The sequence below is a fragment of the Agelaius phoeniceus genome, chromosome 4 (assembly GCF_051311805.1).
Source record: "Agelaius phoeniceus isolate bAgePho1 chromosome 4, bAgePho1.hap1, whole genome shotgun sequence".
NCBI lineage: Eukaryota > Metazoa > Chordata > Aves > Passeriformes > Icteridae > Agelaius > Agelaius phoeniceus.
In genome coordinates this window covers 7547611-7573019 of record NC_135268.1, presented here as the reverse complement: position 1 = coordinate 7573019, position 25409 = coordinate 7547611, and the positions used below count along the sequence as shown (strand labels likewise).

The window sequence follows — 25409 nt, the reverse complement described above, 5'->3', positions numbered from 1 at the left end:
AAACCCCCTGCCCCAAAAACTCACTTATTTTAAATGTTGCTATTGAGATTCACAAAGAATAACACAGCACTAGACGTGGCAGGAAGGGGTGTTTGATGAAAATACTGATTGGCAGCCAGGTGTCCCTAGTTCTGCTCCTGATTTTGCAGCTGACCTGCAGTGTGAGACAAAATGAACCATTTTTATCACTTTGTGCCTTTATTTACCTATCCAGCAGATAAAGTAACTAAAACTTGCTTTTTCTTTGAAAGCAATCAGTGATGGATGTGGGAACAGCAAAATGTACACATTGAGAGCAAAAAACCTCAAGGTTTAGTGCCCTCAGGGGCACAAAAGGCCTTGAAGAATGCCTTCTTAAATAATATCTTTATATCATTTCTTCACCCCTCTAAATAATTGTAATAAAAATAATGCAATTCTTCTACAGAATGTGATGGTGCCACTTGGTTCTGCAATTTTTTTGTGAAGACCTGAATAATATAATGTGAATTCTGTCTTTGACAAAATAAGGCTAATAACTACCAATCAATTATGCTCAGATTTTCTATGAAAGAACTACAGACATACATTATAGATAGGTACAAATACTAGTAAGTGGGTGTTAGTAAGACAAAAAGTTTTTACTGTGAAGGCCTCCTAGGCCTCCTAGGCCCAATTTAACAAACAGCTGTATCTGAAAATGTGTTTCATATGGGGGAAAATGTTTGTGTTGTAAGCGTTGCTCTTTTACAGTAAAGTTTATACCCCATGTGCTATCATGTGGATAAGTAGTTTTCTCAGCCTTAATTTCTTATTTTCCCTTCTTATTTGAATAACAGCTGGGAATGCTGGCATATTATAAACTGCCAATCTCGTCAGAAGCTGCACTTACAAGCATTAAGTAAACATCAGTTTTTAAAATTAAGTCTTCAACATGCAGAGAAGCATGCATTTTTATCTCAGATTACAAGTAAATGTGTTAAAAAATGAGGATGGTGAGCTCTTTTCCTGCCTACCCCTCCTGCTAAGTGTAAAATGCACTGATTACAGTAGTTCAAGCTATCCATCCCATTGTGATGATCAGAATAGTTTGTTGTGACAAAGAAATACATCTGGACAAAAGATAGGTTTTGTAAGACATCTTCTCCATGCTACTTACATTCTACATGATTTACATGCAGTAATGTCTTATATAAATACCTTTATTATATAAATAATGTGATTAAATGCTTTGGAGCTGGTACAGAGAGAGGTACATGAAGATACCTTGGGGAGGGAAAAGCCAAACTGATTCTAGAAGCTATGTTTGACACCTAGACAAAGTTTATGATTAAGGAAATACACAAAGCAAGAATAGGAGCTGAATGTGATTGAAGTATAGCAAAGAAGATAAAAGGAACAAAGCCAAGTTTAGGTGGACAAACTGCAGAAGGACATATCTGAATTAGTGAAGGTGAAGGAAAAAGTGAGTGGAATATGACTCTCCATCATGTCCTGGGATTAGAAGGGAGTCTGGCCAAAATTAAAGAAGGAACTATAAGTAGTCTAGCTATAATCAGTCAAGGGGTATTAAGTGAATGGATTGCCAGTCTCATTTGTTCAACAAAGAGATTAATCTCTGAATAAAGCAAATCTGCATGAAAATTGTTAGAAAGAACAACCGAGTTTTGGCTCCTACCCTCTAACGTCCCAGGAGCTATGTTCCCACATCTCATCCTCATACTCTCAATGACTGGCCCAAGGATCATATTAAAGGCACAGAAAACACTGTTGAGGGCAGTTGTCCTCCTGTATCTGTGCAGTATTTTATGGATATACATGTATAGAAGTATTATATATGTATAAATAGCAGTAGTGCATATATATGTAATAGATAGAAACTGGCAATATTCAGTGTGAAAGCTAAAAACATATTTAAAGCCTAATAAAATCACAGACCTATTTTTTTTTTTTACCTGTCCTGTATGATGTACTTCAAAAAACTGCCAAGCCTTCCTTGCCCAGCATTTGTGCTTCAAAGCATTGCCCAAAATAACAGAAAAAATAGGCAGCTGCATTATAGGTTTGCCTCAACAGAACTTGATTTATCCAGTTGCTTTTGCTTCTGTATTCCTTTTGGTTTTATTTTTTCTTCTTCCCCAACACATGTACAGAGTGAATCTGATGCCTGGTATATGTGGTACAGCTGAAAGTCTTGTTGTGCCTCAAGAAAACCTTGTTGATCAATATCAATTCTATGTAACTTACTGTGCATTCTTTGATCCTTCTCGAGTAGTTATTAAAAAACCATGTCCTTGTGTTAGTCATCTACACACAGCATTGCTGGGTTTTTCTCCAACAGTGATACAGGCACACACAGATAATGTTGAAAGGAAAACATAATTCCATCTGGACAAATAACACTGATTGACAGAGTTATTTTTAAGAACACTTATCACTTAGGTTTTTATGTGTAAAATGAGATAACAGATCTTTTCATATTTTTTTTAAACTGAGAAACACTCTCTAAGTCCAAGGAGGCGATGTTTCACCAAGAATTCTTGAGTGATGTATTTGCACTGTGATTATTCACAATAATTCATAGTTTTGTCAGCTATGCATTGCAGAGTATATATGAACAAGAATCAGTTGATGGAGTACCAATAAAAGCAAAAATATTACATTTATCTTGGGAATTTTCACTAGATATGTTTGCTAACACATTCACAGTGGAAGCAGAAGACATTAAGGATGAGCTAGGAGCTCTCTTCATATTTTACTGATCCAACATGGAGTGAATGAGAATCTGGCCCTGCAAGTGCTGCACAGTGAATGAGTGAGTGCTATGAGCACCAGCTACATTTCTAAACAACACACCAGAAACTATCAATCAGAAAGTCCTAAAGAAACAGTGCACATCATTTCCAGTGTAACTTTTTCCCCTACTACCTTCAAGTAGGAAATCCTTCTGGCATGGGCAAGTGAATTTTAATATTCTACCCAGTGGTAAATCTGCACCTAAAAATAGGATAACAGGTCCTGTTATGGTTTTGACATTTATTTGAATAGTAATGTGGTTAACAAGCAAACCTCAGGCATCTTAATCTTATGTTTCTATAAACTTCATGTTAATGGTACTCCAGAGTAGCTGTGGAGCTCCTTGGAATTAGGTGCTGTAAAAAACCCCAAAAACAAACAGGCAAGAAAACCAACCCAATTTGGAAATATCTCCAAAACTAAAAAATTCCTTTATTCTAAGGAACTCATGTTCCAAAGAGAGTAAGAAAAGTACCTAAAAAACCTGCAGCTAAACTATTGTGAGCGAGTTTCCTGATCAGCTAGGAGGAAGTTAAATCTTATGACTCAAGTAACTGACCATTCCTACCTTTCACTGAATGAACTGAAAAATATGTTTATTTATATGTATTTCAAATCTGTCAACTGGAGAGCCTGCTAAAAATCAACATTTAACAGAGAGGAATTTGAGGAGAACCTGAATAACTATATCACACTGAGGAATAAAGTTCAAAATATATCTATCTATGTTAGCTCATCAGATATGCTGTGAATCACTTACAAAAGAAACCTTCACATTGCTGCTAGGATATTTTCTATCAAACATTCACCAGCTCTGACATAATTTTTGTAAATGCTTCTAATTCATATGAAGAAAGTATATGAAATCACTGTAGATATTGTTGTTTATTTTTAATTTTCTATGGGTTATAAAATGCACGCTTAGAACTAAATGCCAATCGTTTCCTCTTCAATGTTGCTGAACAAGATATCAGATTCCTAATGAGGAAAAACCAGAACATCAGTTTGTTATGCATCTTATTCATGAGTACATCCAGAAAGGATGAATAGATGACTGACTGTAATAAGGAATAGCTAATGATACACAGCACAGTAGACATTTTTCATTATACATCACTTCTCTCCAGTTACCAAAAGTATGGATTAGCAATGATGCTGGGAAAAGGAACACACCTGACACTTTGGTGCTTCAGTCAGCTCATACAAATGAGCTAATTTTCAACACATTGTTGCAAACTCCACAGAACTTCCTGAACATCCTATATTTTCGAATTAGAGATAACAGGGAGCAAAATTATAGATTCCTCTCTTTTGCATTTAGTTGACAAAGATAAAAGGCAATGAAAATACTTATATATGTATCACTCAAATGAGTGAAATCTGATGAACGAAGGAAAAAGACAACACCAATAAGAAACATATTCGCTGTTAATGACTCTAATTCATGTTTCTGCTTTTTTGCCCCTTGCAGTCTTAACAAAGGCCCTGCCATAGCACAGCAACACTTCCAGGGCCATGGAAAAAACAGTCAAGAGGGTTTCTTTGTTTTTAACCCGTGTGAAAGAAAAGCATGTTTGCATAAAGTGATGCATCCAGGCTTGTGTTTCTAAGAGTTATTCCTATCACAGAATTTGACTGAGTATTAATGTATGTTTATAAGGCATCATGACCATGAGAAGACTAACTCATTTTCTAACCTTGAACAGAAGCTGCATCTCAGCTACAGTGATTGCTCTAATGTAGTGGGGTGGATATTCCTAATTATGAAGGTTAGAGACCAACTACTTGTGCTAAATATGCAAAAGGGTTTCTTAACCATGGACATCTGCCCCATCCTACCTTCCAGAGACCTTTTTTCCTTCCTGCTCTCACATCAAATATGACCATTGTGAAATCACCATATGCACAGGGTCATGCAATCCTTTCTTTGCTGACCTTTGCAAAACTGCATTATAGTCTCTCATAGGAGACTGGAATTAATCCATAGGTAAAGACAGAAATATCTGGGGTCAGAATATGCTGTCCTTCCTGCAGAAAGCATGTTGTATAACTGGGTGAGAAATACTTCAAAAGGAAATGGTTGTCTTTTCTTCCACTCTCTTATTACTACAACCAGAGCTTGAAAAGTTCATTATTTCACCTATTTCTGAGATGTGTTTTATTTGAACAGGAAATATCTCAAGAAAATACCTGTAAATGCCAATCTTATGACTGAGAAAAAAAAAAACCCATAGAAATTTTGTGCTTCCAGTCAGAACTCAGTTTTTTTTTCTCTCATAGCACAGCAAAGTATGACCAAAAAAAAAAAAACTGTTTCAGGCTTCTTATGTAAATGAGGATTGTTCATGCACCTGACAGAAAAATAATTCTATTCAGACATCAAAAAAAAATTATTAGAATCCTAATTGAATAGCAAGCTGTAAAAAACTATTTCACGCAGTGTTCTAAAAGAAAAATAGCACGGATACCTTATTCTATTAATTCTTTTATTTGAGAAATATACATTGTCCATAGATATAAGAAGCAGAAAAGAAAACAATCCAAAGTTTTGGAGTAAAACTCTTACACATAGCCAGAAACACTACTGAGGATGATGCACTTGCTTGCTATTTTGGAATGATTAGTTAGAAAGCTGTGTAGAGTAGACTTTTGTAGAAGCTAAAGAGGAAAGGACCAGAAACGTCAGATTCCCATACCTCCAAAATGATGGTGAGGTGAGATTTGACAAAATTTAATATCTCTAAGCAGTGGGGTTATTGTCTCATTAATTCTGTTTTACTGCATAATAATGCTTTGGGATTAGAAAATACAGTTTTTCATGCAACTTTAAAAATATACAAACCTACACAGCTTTATTTTCTCTTCTAACCTCTCTTTTCTCTACATGTAATGCCGTTGAGAACAAAACTGTGTTAATGTTCTAATACATTTTTAATGAAGAATAACAAACTGTTAAATCACACATTAATGATTTTACTACATCCTTAATGCAATGAATAAGTAAACTCTTTGATAGTACTGCTCTTATTATATGAGCAGAAAGTTGCCAAAACATGGCTGATAAGTGAAAAAGACACCATCCGCATACCAGAGTACATCTACTGACATGTGCTTACTGTCTAGCTACTAAATAAACAATAACCATCCATGGTTTCAGGAATATACAAGCATAATCCCATAACAGACATAAAAGACCAAGAGAATACCATGAGATACTGCACTGAGATACAGCTGTCAGGTGTATTTTGAAATGATCATAATTTTCCAAATATGCCAGTGTAAGTCAGGTGGTAGTTTTTGTTTATTTGTTTGTTTTAATGTACATGCTTTACAGCAATCAAGGAAAGGAAGATCCAAAACTAGAATGTGAGATCCAGCTTCCTTCTCAAGTCAGGACCTTAAAACCATCTCTCTTATGAATGCTACGAACCAGGTCTGTTCCTACCTGCCAAACTAGAATGTTGAAACAAAGATCCCTAGGAATACAAAAATATTAGTCTTAATCTAAATCTTGACCATAAGCTTGCAACCTATTTGCAAAGCCCAGCTCTCTGTCCTAAGGAGCCTATAAATTATTATAAGAAGTGTCAAACTTTCCAATCAGAAAACCAAAGGAGGCAAACCTGCTCTGCATGTCTGAAAGGCAGACCTGACAAGCCCAGCATGAGAGTAAGAGTTTCCTTCATGGTGAAATCAACCTTGGGCTAGTATTCAAAGCTGAAATCTTCACTGGGGATTCATAGAAAAAACGCCATCTAAGATAAATATTAAAGACATTATTGTGCTTTCTAATTAAGCTGTTGGGTAAAACTCAAGGCATTTGCTAATACTGCTCATGTATCTGATTCCAATCAACCATACCAGCAGGCATCTGTTTTTTTTCTCTGTAAGAAGTCTTCTTTAATGCTCTTTAAGGTTCTTAAGATCACAAGCAATTTTTTGAGTCCTTCTCAATGGATTATTGCTGCTAATGAGAGAGTCAATGGGAGCTAACTGTATTAAAATTGGAACTGCATTTACTGGCAGTGAACTGCTTAAAAAAATGTCATTCACCCTTATAGGAAAGTAACATTCAAAGCTCAAGATCTTCATTGCAGCAGGTAGTCCAGGCTTAGGAAAAAGTGGGAAGAAATGTCCAAATTCTCAGTGTCAGCCCAAGGGCCATGAACTGCAGTTTCTCAAAGAAACAGGCTTCCAAACTTCACCTGCTGGAAATGAGGACGAGTTCTTTTGGGAAAGAGGATATACCTTTCCCATCATGATTATCGATGTATTTGCTAAAAATGAAATGCATGAGCATTAACCTCAGCTTGAGAGAAATCTTCATAGTCAGGAGTGGTCGAGCTCTGTAAAAGTTTCCCATCCTTGCCAGGAGGAAGAGACCTTGCAATGATCTACCAATGCCTGATCATAACTCAGAGAGAAAAGGTCCACAGGTTGCTTCAGGAGGGATCTAAACATCAGCACTGTCAAATCAATTGAAATTTGACCCTCTTGGAGGAATTTTTCTTTGCATCCCTATTTTCAATACTCTTTGGCAATAGATTTTCTTATATGTATACATGTATATATATATAGATATATATATTTGCAATACATATGTAATCTAAAAGTAATAGTAATTAAAACATTTTTTTTTTCCATCAGAGAAAAAGATACATATCTGGCCAGATATATATCCTGAGTATGAACTGTTGAGAGTGCAGAAGCAGGGAGAAAAAAAATTGATCATTTTTTCCTTAGCAACATTTTCATAAAGCAATGAACCTCTGTCATTAAAAAAAAACCCTGAATAGTTAACAGGAATACAGATTCATTACAGACATGCTTCATGTACAAAAGCTTCTCCATAGAGCTCAGGTCACTAAGCCATAACCTGTGTCTATGTTGTTCTGTTTCTGTCATAAGCTAGTGTAGATACAGCTCAAGAGATAAGAGAAGGCAGAGTGGTTTCTCCCTCCCAAAAAAAGGAGAGAGTGGTACCAAACTCAATAAAAGTAGTATACAAATAGTAACACAATGGATATGAAGAGCATCAAAGTCGGGAAATTTGTGATTCACAGCTTTGACCTGGAACAATTTTGCAGCCCAAGTGACAAATACTTAGTTCGTTGTATAGTGGCACATTCAGTGTTGACACATTTTAACTGTTCCAATTTCTGGCAGTTTAAAAATATTAATCCGACTCATTTCTCTGCCTCCTCTTCCCCAGTCCTGATCACAGTCAAAGTCAAACACTGTCCCAGCTATGGGCATAGCTCTGGATCTGCAGTTCAACTTGCACTCAGGTCACCAGTCAGCACTTTGCAGCCTGCCAAGAAAAGGCACCTGCAGAGTCGCTCTGCAGCTGTGATGTGGCTCAAGTTGGTAGCCTTCAGTCTTATAGTTCATATGGTTAGTGGTTTGTTAATGTTAACTAGCTAAGGACTCACTGCCATTCCTGGTGTTTTGCATAGCCTGCACAAACTACTTGGAACAGTTCAGCTTTTGCAGATATTCATCTCTCAGTTATAATATATAGAAAGGACTGTAACAGCTTTGGAAGGATTGTCCTGGCATCAACTTTATGTGCAAAGTGTGGCACTATTGTATTTGCAGGGACCCCCGTGGCAGGGAGGAAAGAATGATGCATCTGACTCCCAGAAGGCTAATTTATTATTTTATGATACTCTATTATATTAAAGAATTCTAAACTAAATTATACTAAAGAATACAGAAAGGATACAGACAGAAGGATAAAAAGTTAATAATGAAAAACTTGTGACTCTCTCCAGAATCCCAACACAGCTTGGCCCTGATTGGCCAATGAGTGAAAACAACTCACATGAAACAAATGAAACAATCACCTGTGGGTAAACAATCTCCAAACACATTCCACATGTGAGCACAACACAAGAAAAACAAATGAGATAAGAATTGTTTTCCTTTTTCTCTGAGGCTTCTCGGCTTCCCAGGACAAAAATCCTGGGTGAAGGGATTTTTCAGAGAATGTGAATGCCACGTGGCACCACCAGTAAACACTGGCCTGGGGTGCCCTGTGCATGTTTGGCCACCAAATTACTCACAGAGGCTGTTTACAAGCTGTCTGCCCTGAAGGCACAGCAGGTCCACCACTCCATGTGACTGGATCATGGGTCACACACACATTGCACTGTATTTTTGTGCTTCATCCCAAGTTCAGATTTCTCCTCTCTTTTTAATTTTATGCATGTAGGTGAAAGGGCTCTTGAACACTAGATAAATCTTGTGCCTGAGTGAAGAGAAAGGGCAAAAAGAGATTATAAATTACATTTTCTAGTTTTCCAATCTGCTTACCAAATCCTTCTTTTTTAACATGTGCAAGTAGCAAGAGCCTATTGGGTCAACTAGCTTATAATTAATTATTGATTAGATATTAAAGCCATATGCTGAGACTCACTTGGAAACCAAAGTGCTTCCTTGGTACTTATGTTAGCATTTATTAAATATGCATTATTAATCTGAATTACGTTGTGTTCAAATGTAAGCCCTTAGAGCAAAGATAATGATCACAGCATTAGTATTTGTAAAACAGAATTGATTTTCCAACTTCACCAAATTAGCTGAAATATGGGATCGGCTGCAGGTGCTGAAGAATGAGTACTACTGGAGTAAGTTGGCACACTTAGTTTTTTCTGTGTACCACAATAAAATAAATAAAAATCATACCTAAACCTAATTCATTCCTCTAAATAGTGTAGGCATAAAAAAAGGTCTAAAAGTCTTTAAAAAATAATCAAGAAACCTTATTCATACATCATGGTTCACACATTTTTGTTTTAAACACAAGCCTTGCAACATCAAAAGAAAAAAACTCTTCAGTTTTCTATATGCAGCTATTTCACAGAAAACTGATAAAACTTCAGCGAACTAAATGATTTGACATTTTACTACAGATTTTGAAATAAATTATTTTCTTTTTCTTCTAACTAAATATATTTATGTAGGAAAGAGGCAAGAGTGATTAAATGAGATATATGACAATATTTATGGTAGTTATTTGGGCACATCTTGAAATTCAACCTTGAATTTCACACCTTAGTAACAATCAAAAAAAAAAAAAGGCAAGAAACCAGAAACTGACCCAGTGGTGTGAAGGATTAATGTTAGTTTTTACACAACAATATTGTAGGATAATTTCATTCATTTGATAGCACTTTTATTTAATGACTAGTTTTCTGTTTCTCTGTAGCCAAAATGGTCTGTGATTTGCATGGAGAATTTCTACATTTATATTCATATTGCTTTCACTCAGCAACAAGAATCCAATAAGAAATGTACTGACATGGTTATAAGCTTCACAAACTTTTCTAGTGTACTGGGTGGGAGATATAGGATTTGAAAATACCCTTCTGTCTGCTTTTTTCTTTGTAATACTTCAAAATTATGGTTAAAAGTTGAGAAGAAAGAGGAAGTGGATTTATTCTCTGGTAATTATGCAGCATGCAGTTTCTCTGACAAGACTCTGCAGTGCTTGGAAGGGATAGGGAGTTTTTCCTCATAATTTAACATTCCAGGGGGGAAAAATAAAATCAGTTAAAAGTTATCTCACTTTTTTGTTGTTGTTGTGGGATTTTTTGTTTTGCCACAAAGAGAGGCTGGTATTTCATTTATACCATGGCTCCTAAACCTGAAATATAAAGGGAATATTCTAACAGAGAAGACAGTGGATACTTGGAGTTGTTTGTTATACCTACTAACCTACTTACCTCTTTGCACGAATAAAATATTGACACAAAACAACAACAACAACAAAACCCCATCACTTTTGGGTATACTTGTATTTAGAATTTAAATAAGGACAAGAGCATAATACTGTTTTGATGTTTGATTGCAGAAAAAGAATATTAAAATGAGTGCAGCAGGTGTAAGACATGTCTGTGTGCCCACACACACAAATTACAAATAAAGAGAAAACCAGGGAAAGAGAACACTTTTTTTTTTAAATTACAGTTAACAGTATTTTTATAATCATTGCTCACTTCATGTCTGCATTGTGCTTTTGCTGTTTTACTCTCCCTTTGCTACAATTATATTTAAGCTCAGGTATATTTACTTTCTACTCAAAAAGTTGATAAGAATTAATTTACAACTGCACTAGTCAGAACAAATTAAGAGAAATAAAAATAAGAACTTGGTGCAGTGTATGCTCAAAAAATAAATTAAAAGCATTTTGAGTTTAGGAGCAAGTTCATTTATGAGAATGTTTCTCCCATTTCTATCCATAAGTATTAACAGGTATTAAATTAGATACTGATGACCCCACACATTCTTCTACAAATAAAATACAACATGATTATCATCAAACAAGGAAGTAAATAAAGCACATGAAATATAAAAAAAAAATTGTATAATAGATATATGCACCCTGTTGATTCACATCTCCCAAATTCAGCCAAATTATTTTAAAGGTAAAACCACCTTTCACATACCTACAATTATTTCATAACATATCATGAGGACCTAATTTCTGGTTTAAAGCTAATATAATGGTATACAACAAATTATTAAACCTATTCTCCCTTATTATTGCTTAAGTGACAACTATATTTTATTGAAATAAAGAAGTTACTATTATTTCCATTTTAATATATCAGAACATTTATTTATTTCTTATATTTCTAATATACCTGCAATTAAACATTTTTCAGCAATGGAAACACTTGCATTTGTTTTCACAGATTTTGTCCATGTGGAATGGAGTGTTTGAAGAGTACAAAACTGAAACTACCTTTTATGGTTAAAAAAAGAGTCTTTGAGCTTTCTCACACCGCCCCCCTCCACAACAAAAAACATGTTAATACTATGAACAGACTCCATATAGGTGCATGTGTGGTCTGGAAATATTTGTGTGCTGTATCAACCATATTTGTGCACTGGAACACATTTCTGGAAATATTTGTGCACTGTTTCCATGTGTGCATGCTCTATGCCATACCACAAAACCTTCAGCAAAACTAGGAACACACAAATGCTTTCTGTCTTGTTTTTCTCAAGAAGAGAATAAAGCAGTATCAGGTTAACAGTTTAATACTCATATTGATCATAGAGGAGCGGCAAAAGGAAAAAAGGGGAAGATGTTGAGTGAAGAAAAAGAGGTGAGGCAAGGCAAGAACAATCATGGCTCCAAAATTACTGCTCAATCATTTGGCAAGTTATTACCAGCCACCTTTGGAATGATTACTGGGGGCAAGCATGCTGGAAGCTGTGCCCTAGCTGGTGTTAAGATTCACAGTGGTTTTGGGGTTAATAAAACATGTGGGAATTTACTCTCAGGTCTTTGATAAAGGTTGGATGATGGGCAGAATTTCTATTCTCAAGGAAACTAAAAATCTATTTTTCACTCCGATTTAAAAAAGAAAATTGACATCTTGTATTTCCTGTAAAGTGAAAACCTTTCCAAAATCCACGTACTTGAGAAAGGAAGGAGAAAGTAAATATAAATAAATAAATAAATGGAAAATTTGTTGCTGGATTGGATGACTAAATGTATTGTGTACTTGAAGGTGGCTGTCCCCAGTTACTTTGGGGAAAGGCAACCTTCCTTTATACAGCCCACAAGAGATATGCATACACTTTTTATTAGTAGAAACAATAATGAGAGCTGGGTATTTCCCTGCTTAAAGCTTCCTCCAAAGCATTTTATTCCCATCTCAGTGCAGGCTGACTCCAGTCCCACGGGTCTGCACAACAGCTCACCACTACCTACCTCTGGTTCCTCCCCTCTCCTCCAGACACTTTCCTCCTCAGGGCCTGGGCTCCTGTGCTTCCAGGTTTAAGGTAAATTAAACTCCACAGAGTTTAATTTACCTTAACATTGAGAAATTACTAAAACGGTACAGATTTTTCACAGTGCTTTACTTTAAAAAGTAGGGAAAACAAATATTTCTGCTTTGACTTAGCTGCCAGATCTATAGTTTCCTGTGCTCAGCTATTAATTAGGATTGTACCTATTTATCAAGTGTTATATTTGAAAGATAATGAGGGGATGCTTTGTGGTATTTTTTCATTGCTGTCACCCACCATGATTGCTTAAATCTAATTGCAAAGTAAATTAATTGGTGTAGTCCCCCTTACTCAGGCAGTGTGTGGGCTTTGCAACCTCCAGATGCTGAAACCAGAGAAGAAGAAGGGCTCAAGTTGCAGTCATTATGTCCCTGAATTATGTCTTTCAGTTTCTCCTTTTTAGAGCCTTAGTTTCATTTCTAGGCCTGTATGACCCACTTATTTTAGACCACACTCACTCAATACCTAGGTCCCATAATGAGTGAATTTATTATGGCAATTCATTATTAATAAGTATACACTTAGGACAGGGATGCATTGTAACAAAAATAGAGAGGCTACATGGAAACTGTGCCCTGAAACATAGAGGCAAGTAACTTAAAATTTAATTTTAAGGCTCTCCAGAATTAGTTTGCAGTATAGAAAATACCATTCTTCTAAGCTAAGCTTAGCAGTTTAAACATATTTTACCTAGTGAGTGAAAATAAAAGAAAAATTATGTACCTCAAGAGTGAGAGCCCTTGGAAACAAAATGGAGAATATAAGTGGTAGTTCTCTTTCATTAAAACTCCTTAAGAACCATTAGAGAAACTTCTTTTTGGGAACACATTGTATATTCTGTCATCTCCCCTCTGACTCCAATTATTTTTGTTAATATTTCTGTGTAGGATATATATACATCTATATTTCATTACTTCTTGTGCAAAGAAAAGGTGTTATAAGCATGAGTGTGTGGTATTTTCTGGGATTCCCTGTCGTGGGGAGGAAAGATGAATCTGACTCCATGTTCTTAGAAGGCTAATTTATTATTTTATGATATTATATTATCTTAAAGAATACTATACTAAAACTATACTAAAGAATAGAGAAAGGATATTTAAAAAAGGTTTAAAAATAAATAATCAATAAAGGTTTAACACTATTGAATCTCATGACTCTCTCTCCAGAGTCCAACACAGCTGGACTGTGATTGGTCATTAAGTCAAAACAATTCACCTGTTGGAGAAACACTCTCCAACCACATTCCAAAGCAGCAAACACAGGAGAAGCAAATGAGATAATATTGTTCTCATTTTCTCTGAGGCTTCTTAGCTTCCCAGGAGAAGAAATCCTGGCAAAGGGATTTTTCAGAAAATATGACAGTGACATGAGTGATTACACTTTGTATTTCAGTGTAAGAACCCAACTTAGAGTCTTCTAGAAGCTTTAACACAGTTCTTCTGATTCACAGGGTCCCTATGAATTTACTTTAATAGATAAATGAAATTGGAAAGGTGTCTTGTATGCCTGTCTTGTTAAGCTGCTATGAGCTGCTTTAGTCTTTCCTCTCCCAGAAGCTAATTTTCATTTCTAATTCCAGGAAGAGAAATCTGATATACAGTAACAATTACGTGGATGTAAACAGCAAAGCAAAAAAAAATTGACAAATTTAGCCAAGAAAACTTCATCTAGAAAAGATGTCAAACAGGGATAGTGCTTGCTAGTAAACAATCTCCTAAGAGATCCAAAAGCTCCTTCCTCCTGCCTCACCCTGTAAGTGCAGGTGTGAGGCATCAGAGCAGCTTCATGGATCAGCTGATGAGATCTGCTGCCAGCCAACTTAAAATGATGAATGAGAACACAAGAAAAAGCAATAATTAACCTTTTCTGTGTTCTGACTTTTGGAGATGAGCTATCATCAGATGCACAAAACTGACCTGACCAATGCTTCGAATTCTGCCACTAATAACAAAAAGAGCTTATGAAGAGGATGCTCAGTTAATCATTGTTTACCAGATCCCATTTGGGAACAGTTAAATAATGCATGCAAACTTGGAAAGGTCCAGAAAGTCTTAGTCAAAGTTCATTCTAGGTCTCAAAGTTTGAGGAGAAATGTTAAAACCCTGCATCCAGTGAGTGAATTGCTCATCATCTATGTACAATACATGGTTCACTGACTGACTTATCATTCTGAGAAGGAAATCCATTTTTAGGCTGTAAATTACTAAGCTGAGACTTCCATGTTAGTAGCTTTCAATGCACTTTGTTTCAGGAATGCTGACAAAAAAAATCCAGGGTGATGCATCTTCTTTTACTGTAAAATATGTGTTACAATTTAGAAATATTGATGAAAAGTGAAAATCAATTTCTTCTGTCATACCTTTGTGCAGAGGCCATTTGAAAGGTGATATGCTGCAGTTCTAATCTCTCTTCCATTTTGCAGCACCTATGGAAAAATACCAAGTAGGTAAAACAAAATGGTCAAAGGGAAAAAGAAAAAGAAGAAGAAAAAAAAAAAGAACAGAAATTAAAAAAATACATTCTTGTGGTGTCACTATGCACTTCTCCAGCAAGAAGTCTGGCATATTCTTTTTATTTGGTGCCAGATCCATCATCCACTTAAGTAAAGATACAGGCTATTACTTGCTTCAGTAGGAGCTGGAACAAACCTGCAAATTGCAATTGTCAGGGTCTTTCTTGCTTTGTGGTATCCAATATCAGCAGGTATTAAAGAGATTCAGCGCTTTCAAGGCATTTTTACAGCATTGCAGATAAAAATAAATTACTATACACTCATTGAATAGTGCAACGTTGCCCTATAATTGCATATTCGTATTAACATGCATTTCATGAGAAAATATTTGAAGATCTTTAAGAGTGCTTGGGATTTAACCCCAAAGAATTCACAAAAAATACACAGAAGTGTATTTGGGTTAGAAAGATGTAAAAAGGGTCCAATATCAATGAATGAATAAATAGTAAATCCTACTCTTATTTTATTCATTTTAAGAGACATCTAATTTTGGGAAAATAATTTTTTTCATTGCCTATTTTTAATGTGGTTAAATTCAACAGTCTGTTTTATTTGGATGTTTTTTATTTTGATGGTTTTTGGAAGAGGCACAATATTTTATGAATGTTTTCAAGATGGAACATTTCTACTTTCCATTCTAAAATTGAAAAAAATCCCCAGATAATAGAGATGGAGTGAAAAAGGTTGAAACACATACATGCATCATCTGCCTTTGATCATTTTCCAGCTTTACACAGAAAGCCATCAAAAATAAAATAAACTCAACCAATTCCCCTTCCTTGTTTTTATCTATTTATTTTTCATCCCACAAACTAAAGCTGTCTTTCTTGTCTTCTTTAAAGTTCTACTTACGTACAGAAAGAAAATACAGTGTTTAATTCAGAGATTTTAAAATGTAAATACCAAAATATGTCACAGTTGCAGCTGTACTTGCTGTCCATCTCCTCAGTGATTCATATCAATCATGTACGAAAGCAGGTGGCCGTGACCTTTTGCTGTGTGGGGGCAAAATGTCCCAGCATTTCCTCTACAAAACATCAGGAAAAATGCCAGAAAGCCCACTAGGACTCCCCAGATTAGACACTTTGATGATCTGCCTTCTCTAATCATCACCAGTGTGTCCTGCATACTGATTTAGGGGCCTTAAACCAGCCTCATCCCTTCTTAAAAGTAGATAGAGAGATAGATGATAGATAGATAGGTAGATAGATAGATAGATAGATAGATAGATAGATAGATAGATAGATAGATAGATAGATAGATAGACAGATAGTTTTTTTTAATGGTTTACATCCCCAAGATCACAGATTTGTATTTGATATTTGTTTATCTTCAGGCAACAGCAAGCACAGTTGTACTCCCACACTGATCTACAGACTTCAGATACATTTAAGCAAGGCAGTGCTCACAGAAGAAGGAGGAAAGACATGAAGATTTTCTCAGCACTTTTGCTCACCTGAACATGGGTAAGCTTGTGTAAGCACGAGTGTAAGCTGTTATATAAGACCTCACAGCTGAAGTTTTCAGTTTAGAGATCAGTAGCTACAGTCTCATATTTTATTAGCTTTCATTCTGTTTGCAGTCATTTCTTGTCACCCTTTTCACATCTCTCCCATAAGTGCTTTCTAATATCCAGAAGGGCAGTTCATGCAACTCCAGTAATATATCCACTGCCTCTCTTACATGTATCTTCCTTCCTAAGGTAAAATACTCTGAGACTAAGATCCCAAAATGTACCTTAAAGTTTCTGTATTTCTGTGTAAAAATCATAAAAAGGACAAGATCATCAGAACTCTGCTTCTTCTGATGCCTCAGGTTTTAGCTTTTCTGTTTTTCAGATTCTGTGCTGCTTTAGTGTGTAAGTCTAGGCTTCATATGAGGGGATGGTGAGCTCTCTTCACAGAGCAAGGAGACAAAACAATTCTTCTCTAGCTGGGGACCAAGGACAAATGATCCAGATCTCAGGCCCAAGAGCATAGGTTAAATCCTATTATGCCATTAAATCCTATTATGCCATTGATTTTTAAACAATGTGAACTGAAGAGAGAAAAGCAAGAAGGATGGAACTTAATAACCTAAAGCTGTAATTGGACAATTGGCCCCAATATGCAAACGGACCAGAACTTACAAAAGTGTGAGACCTTGTGACCATTTTGTGACCATTTTGGGTTCACTGGGAGTGTAGCCCTGGCCGGGCTCTTGTGCTGCCCAAGGTTGATCCATTGAGGCTTTTTAATAAATCCCTACTTTATTCTTTAGCTCTGTCTAGTCTCTGTTCTAGCTCAGCCTTCACAAGGCAGCACTTCCAGTCAAAGAAATATGAAAATAAGTGTGATGAAGTGGCCCTTTCAAATAATCTTTTTTGAAGTCTCCCAGAGAATATTTCAATATATACCACAGACTCAAGGAAACAGGTTGTGGTATATCTGGGGTCCCCCATCATTAGGAAGGAATTAATGAATCTGATTTTATGTTCTTAGAAGGCTAATTTATTATTTTATGATTTATATTATATCAAAGAATACTATACTAAACTATACTAAGGAATAGAGAAAGGATACAGACAGAAGGCTAAAAGATGATAATGAAAAACTTGTGACTCTCTTCAGAGTTTGACACAGCCTGACTGTGATTGGTCATTAAGTCAAAACAATTCATATGTTGGATAAACAATTTCCAAACACATTCTAAAGCAGCAAAACACGGGAGAAGCAAATGAAATAATGTTGTTTTCCTTTTTCTCTGAGGCTTCTCAGCTTCCCAGGAGAAGAATCCTGGGCAAGGGGATTTTTCTAGAAAATGTGGCAGTAACAGCACTGTCCTGCCAATCTTTGGCTCCCCAGGTGACCTCTCATTCCAAGGTCACATCAGCATACAACAAATCCCATATAAAGGTCTTTCATGGACAAGAAAGACTCTGTGTCTGTCTGTTTTGGGGTGGGGAGGAGGAAGATGGAATGGTAGAAAGAACAGTTTTCCCATCTCTAGAACAACACAATATTGACCGTGTTTACTATTTCCAAGTGTGACAGGACTCAAACCCAAGGAATTTTCTCCTAAACAGTCCTATGATATGACAACTGAAAGAAGAGCCTCAACAAATTAAGGAAAGACTCAAGAGCTGTCATACAGTTATATTTAAAGTGCTTTTTAATAAAAAATCTAGAATAGAAAATCATGTCCCAAAAGGTGGCTAGATCTTAGATTTTTCTTCTCTTCCTCTCTCTATATTTATCATATTTTCCTTCAGCTTTTATTATTTACTGTCCCATTTGAACAATAAAACAGGGTCATTGGTTTGAAGTGTTCTCATTATTATTTTGTTTTATTTTTGCATTTACCCCCACAAGCCTAATTAACTCCTGCTTTGTTGAAAGGCCAGCTGTATGTACAAAGTAGGTTGCAAACATTTTAATGTTCACTCATGTAGTATTTATTTAAGAAGCTCCTTATATAATACATGTTTGTGTTTTGATAGAACAGAATAACGTGCTTTGAACAAAAGATTAAATTCCTACTTGTAGCCCAATTAAATTCTTACTTATAACTATTTACCTCACATATAACACTTATCTGTACCCTTTTTCTCCCTAATCATGGATATCGAGAAATCTTTCCTCAGAAGATCTGTGCCAAAGAAAGTTACAAAGATCCAGACTGAGAAACAGATTCCCTGTTATGATTCTTCAAGTGAATGGGCCCAGGAAAGTGGAAGTGGGCCCAAATGGAAGTGAACAGGCTCAGGAATTGTTACAAAAGGGAAAACATGTTAAGAGTCAAAAACAAAGAGTGAAATTTGTTTAGTGGAAGAAGGTTTGAGTTGTTAAATTGGAATATCACAAAGTCAGAGATAAATTGAGGCCTTAAATTTTGAGGAATATAAATTAGGAGATAGATATCTCTTGCAATATTTTGTTCTTGCTGCATCTATGTCATTCAGGAAAAAATAAAGCCTAAAAATAAATTATAAAATTAATAAAATCATGCTTGCAACTTCAGACCCATGCAAACTTTTCAAAATCCACAATAGGTCTGACTTTGCTTTTGTGGTTTCAATTAGATTATGTACTTCAAAATGACACTAGAAAAGATTAGAGCAATGCTTCCAAGCACAGAAACACATTTCCCTAAGAGCAATTATTTTAAGATTTATGGTTATGGGTATATTATTTTGATACTTCAGTATGAAAAAAATGCAAATATTGGGTAATCTTAATTATTAGCATCTATAATAACAAAATAAAATACTTCATTTCAGTGAAAAACACCTATAATTTATAATTAGTTCATGAATTTGTTAAACTGTAACTACAATATAAGTCATAAACTCCTTTTATTAAGTAAATAAGGTGTTTTAAAATTTGAACATTTGAGTGAGGGATGCACAGCCCTCTCCAGTTTATTGTCTGTGTACTGCAGCTAATGTCTTTTTCCAATGTCATGGGGCACACATGAACTAAATTCCTTGTCCCCTTTCTCTCTTTTTATTACTTTAAATCCTATTATGCCATTGATTTTTAAAGCAGAACTCCCCACAGAAGCCAACAGGACTCTGCTTAGAAATCGATGGTATCATATGGCCTTAAGTATTCCATTATTGGGCTGCAGAGATGGGCTGAACATGTTAAAAAGGGTGAAAACATCAGCAGGTAGGCTTCAAATAGACAAAAAAAGTCTCCTTTCAACCAGCGATTTCTGCCAGTAAAAGGTGAAGTAGGTTTTGTCCTGCCTGTCCAAGGGGAGCACTGTTCAAGTAAGGAGAAATTAAAACCACATCCCCATGTCCCACAGACACTGCTGCACCCCTATCCCCCAGGCACAACCTTCTGAACAAAGAATGGGCTTTATTATCCCATTAATACACCCCATTGCTGCCCCTTCATTAGGACATCAAGACATGCCTCTCTCTAGCTTCTGTGAAAATAACAGACATTTCATACGTGTGACTGCACGTGTGTATTTATATCTTTTGTTCTTGGCACCAGATCTTGCACACAACTGAGAAAATACTGACGACCCAGAAACTTCAGAAATCTTTAAAAATGTGGCATTTGTTGATACAGAAGTAATAGGAATCAAATCAGCTTTGAGCCACTTCAGTCAATGAATGGCAGGGGATACTATCAGTTTATCCACATTTACAATGCAGGTTTGCAAACTTCAGTAAAAGAAAGCTCAAAAAAAATGCTTACAAGCACTGGCCATTTATAAGGGAAAGACAGCACAAATAATACAAATTCTCTGTTATAGTCATAAATTGCATATCAGTGACTAGACATGAATCTAACAGAATCTAATTTTTTTAATGGATCAAATGGGGTAATTTATATTTTAAGGGAGAAAAAGATACATAGTGTACTACCTTAATCCCTCTGACCAGCTTCTAACACGGCCAAACTCATTTCCCTTCCTAGCAAATTGTCCAAACCTGATCACATCACTCTTGCTCTCCCACCATCCATATAACTGCAGCTCAAAGGAACATTAATTTGGACAGAAGAGATTGCATTTAACATATAAAATACAGAGAAAATAGAACTAATGTACAATCCTTTATACAAGTAGCAGTGCTTCTGGGAGGGTAAGGGGACTAGATGTGGAAGAGCAAATATCATGTGTGGGAAAAAATAAAAGCATCAATTTAACCTAAAATAAAAATTTCCACTATGCCCTCATACGGTTCCTCTCTGATTAGAACAAGTTTCTTTTTAATATTAGGTGCTTAGTAACAGAAAAGAATTTGTAATAACGTTTCTCACAGATGAAGCATCCGCTCTTTCCTTTCAGGAAGAAACATTTTCTTTTACCCAGCACACATTTTAATTGCCTAAGATGCAATTTCCCTTATGAATAATTTGAATACAGCTGACTTTTTGACTAAGCAAATTTCCTTCAGAACTCAAATGATGTGTGCACTGTAAAATATGGAAAACCATGTGGCAGGGTAGCAGAAGCAAAGTGATGAAGTATAGCATTAATTTTAATGTCATTTAAGAAGTCACCAAGGTTCATACTCTGTCAGTGACACGTGCCACTGACCAGATGTGTAGCCTACATTTTCCTTCACAGCCACAAAACTTCCCTCCACAAAGCTCCCGCCACATCATCCCGCTTGATGTCAGCTTTGCCATTACAGACCCTGTCTCAGGGCTTCATAAGGGCTCTAAAAAAAAAAGATCCTCTGCACTGTGGAGTTTGGCTATAAAGCTTTGTCTCTTCATCAGAGAATTTGTTACTGTCTTTCTCTCATATACAGCCCTCATGGGGCCCTGTGCTTCCAGCTCAACATATGAATAACTTATTGAAGCCACCATGTCGTCGAGTGGAAAAGCAAGATTTAGCAGCTAGAATTAAAGTAATTTTATGTTCTTTTGGCTTAAAACATAACAAAAAAAATTAAGGTATCTAAAGAAACACATTCTTTTCCAGCGTGAGTTGCAGGTGTAAATTTTCAATAAATCATACAAGAGACTTAGATATCATCTGAGAGTCATAGATAACTTATAACAACTAAAAATTAGATCACCATTTCCATTAACAGAATCAAGCTGTAGACAAATGTTGGGTTTAATGACACCACAGGGCCCAAACAGGACTAATAAAGCAGCTTTGTTGATATTGTCAGTGTACATAATTTGAAAATCCATTATCTCATCCTAAAAATGCACTCAATGAATACTTTGTAGAAGCTGTATTAGCTGCCTAGTCTAGTAAATAAATTGAAATACTAATTACTCTTTCTTTGGAAAGAGGCTTTGTTGTTTATTTTAATGTTGGAATTATTTCACTATGAGGAATTTTTTTTTTTTTACAAGGACTGTGTTGGGAAAATTTGTCTGCTAAGGGAAATAAATGAGTTGCTTTTGTACCAACATAAACTACCTCATCTGATGAGTAACCACTAACCATAACTTAATATAATTTCAGATTATTTGCATTTTCACTTGCCCATAGCAGCTAAGCCATCTGGTACACCTTTTTCATTTTTTTATTCTCTTTAAAAATAGCAAAAGCAAGCACTCTTTATCTATGCCTTTTTAGTGGTAAGACAGTGTTCAGCTAAACTGTACCAATAAGTAAGAACTAAAAAAATCAGCAGTTTCTGATGTCTCTTCCAAATGTCTGATACAAGATTTTAGTTCAGTGGACCAGATGCATACACAAACCAAATTCTGGCAGATGAACATAAATTCCATTAACTTCATCCTCAGTGTGTTTTAAAATATTCAGCTTTTTTTTTTTTTCCTAATCAGATTCAAGTAAAATCAACTAAACCTGCTAAAACCTTATATTAAGCTCCTATTTATAACAATAACCTATGATTAATATACTCTTCAGTAGGAAAGCTCTTGCTTAATAGAAAAAAATCCAGCAAAAAAAAAAATCTGCTTTGTTATCTGAAATAGACATGTTGGTTAAACAGAAATACTCCCTTCCTTTAGCAAGTAGCAAAAGAAAATGTAAGAAAATGATCTCTCAACTTTCAGTCATTTAACCCCATGTAACACTGAACATGGTGAGTTTTTCCCAAGAGGCTCTTTGTGATTTTATACGACATGCACTTCTTGAGATAGAAAGTAAAACACGATAAACAAGAACAAATAAAAAACAACAAACCCTAAAAACAAACAAACAAAAAATCCCAAACAAAACCACGAAAAACCTCTCACCTTTCTCCCCACTCTTGCTTTTTCTTGTGCTTTTTGACTGACTTGATCTCATTCTAGGATGTTTAGTGGACGATGGAATGGCCATGGATGGTTCTATCTGGACTTGAGCAAAGCCTTTGGCACTCCAGGTGGAGAAACTGGAGAAACTGGATTTCCAGCATGTGAGCAGATGCACTTTTGCTGGATAAAAATCTGCCTGGTTGGCCATTGGCACCAGAGTGGGGTGGTGAAAGGTGCTGCATCCAGCTGGCCCCAGATCGTCCCCCAGGGCTCAGTCCTGTTTAGCACCTTGATTGACAAGGTGAACCCTCAGCAAATTTGCAGATAACACTAAATTAGGTGAGGATTCTGATCCTCTTGAGCTCTCCTTTCACTAAGAAGACAGTTGGCATTGCTGGGTTAATGTTTGGGTTTGATCGTCCTGAGGGTCTTTTCCAACCTAAATGGCTCCATGGTTGGGTCGTGGGATTTCAAAGAAATCTGCATTAAAACTTGGAAAATGTTTCCCCTCTGGAGAACAGCACTAATTAATTCATTAGTGATGAAATGCATTAGTGATGAAAAATGTCTATGTATTTAGGTCTATCTTCTGGTTAGGGAAATCTTCTCTGGGTGTTGGAGAGCAAACTATTCCCAGAAATTGATACATAAAAGCATCTCTCTGTTGGGATGAAGTTTAGCAAAACTCTAAGGGAAAAAAAAAAAATTAAATGAATTCCTAAACTGTTTCTTAGTGCTCACAGTTTTCAATATTTAATGGGCACATTGGAGTTGAAAAGAGGACATAATTTCTTTTTCTTTTTTTTTTTTTTTTTTTGTCCTTAAAATTGTAATGATGAGGTCTTTTTGTTTTATTTTTACTGAAAACCTTAAAAAATCTAAGATGCTTCAATCTATAAGTATACCTATCTAGAACAAAAACATTCTACCTCTACCTTTGGAATCTAAAGATATATAATTTTATTAATATTTAGGGTGTGCTATGCTCAGGGAATACCCATGAAAACTGTGAGAAATGACTCAAGTAACAGCCTGAGGGCCCCAAAAAATTGCTCTTAAAATACCAGACTAAAGTAAAAGCATTACAGGAAAATCTCTCCATGCTCAATATTAATATGATTTGAGGGACTGGGAGGTGGTGTGGAAATCATCAGAGATCACAAGGGATCATTTGAATCCATGAAAGCAGATTCCTAGGACACAGATCCTATTCTGAGAAATTCCAGTCCAAGAGTTGTCAATTTAGCAGAAAGGCTGCATGGAGCAGCAGCAGCCTTCACAGATGTCCCAAATCTCCCAAAAAGTGTTCAACCCTCAATGCCATGTCTGAGAGGTACAAGAGCAGATCAATCCAACTCCCAAATCCCTAAGGCTCCAAAAATTTCATGGTGATGCAAGATCACATCTAATAGTTTATGGCAGGCTGAGCAGAAATCCCAAAACTTGAACTGAATTCTCCAAAGGGAAACCCTTCACTAGTATAAAATCAGATTTGTACTTATTTAGGACTATCTTATTCTTTTCTCTTTTACAGGACAAACTGATTCCTCTATCCTACAGGTGAGACACACTGCCTGGTATGTGTGCATCCTTTTGAAAATTAGATTCACACTTGAGGCTCTCCATTTACTAAGGCATTATCCAAGCATTGTTCCTTTCATTGCTTTCTTTCTTAATGTTATTATTTTTATCACTGAAGAGCATTTGATGCCACCCTGGGTGGGTTGCAGTGTTGCAGTGGAAACTTGCACAGTGTTTGTCTTGGTTTGGTCTTGAAACCAGCCCAGTAAAGGCTGACAATACACCTCACTTTGAGCTAAATCTACTTGAAAACTTAATTATACAAGAAAAATAGTTGTAGAATTTAAAAGCATCATCAGAGAGGAAGGGCAGCTTTTGCCTGAAACATAGGCTAAGCAAGCAACTGGAATAAAAGGAAAATGGAATTTGTTGAAGCCACCTACAGTGAAATAGTGTAGAGATGCTATTAAAAATAACCCAGATATTTTATGAAGTGCACATTTTAACCCCACTGAATATTAGAAAAAGAAACAAAAAATCCACTTGCAATTCCCAAGCTGTTATTTCTCAAAGTTAAGGAAAAAGACTTTATGCGTTCAGAATTTTTTTACTTTATTTTTTCACCATTTCTGCAGATGTTTGCTTTTAACTAGCCTAACAAAACTGGCTTAGATAATTCGTAATTTACAGAGCTATAAGCCTTTCCCCTGAGCACCATCTGGTTTTTTTTTTTTTTTACAGGCAGCAGTTCTCTTTAAAGTGTGATTTATTCTCAAATCTGAAACTTTGAAAAGCCTCAAATCTTTGCCTCAAACCTGGAAGTTCTTTGTTCCCCACACCCTGGCTCCTAGCAGAGTTTCTCTGTTCCCAAGCAAATCAAAAGTAGTGTCTGTGAAATACTAGTTTCTAAAATTTCTTATGCCACAGATATATAAGTTCTCTATACTGATTTTGTCAATAGTATACTGGCTTGTTCAAGGTTGTGACTGTCACCACTTTTTATTTTCCCATCCCTTCTCACCTAAATATAATTATAAGAAAGATATGAGTTTAGACCAAATAAAATTAAAAAAAAAACCCCAGATATTATCCTGTAGTACTAGCGGAACTTTAAGAAAAACAGACTC

The 25409-nt window shown here is 35.8% G+C and overlaps 1 long non-coding RNA gene across 1 annotated transcript in view; it reads right to left on the bottom strand.

The window, feature by feature from the left end:
- LOC143693805 (uncharacterized) overlaps positions 1-25409 on the bottom strand; it is a 92134-nt gene that overhangs the window by 35893 nt on the left and 30832 nt on the right. Inside the window, exon 5 of the long non-coding RNA XR_013181762.1 lies at positions 14939-15004. This is a non-coding gene — a long non-coding RNA (uncharacterized LOC143693805). The remainder of the gene's footprint in view (positions 1-14938; positions 15005-25409) is intronic.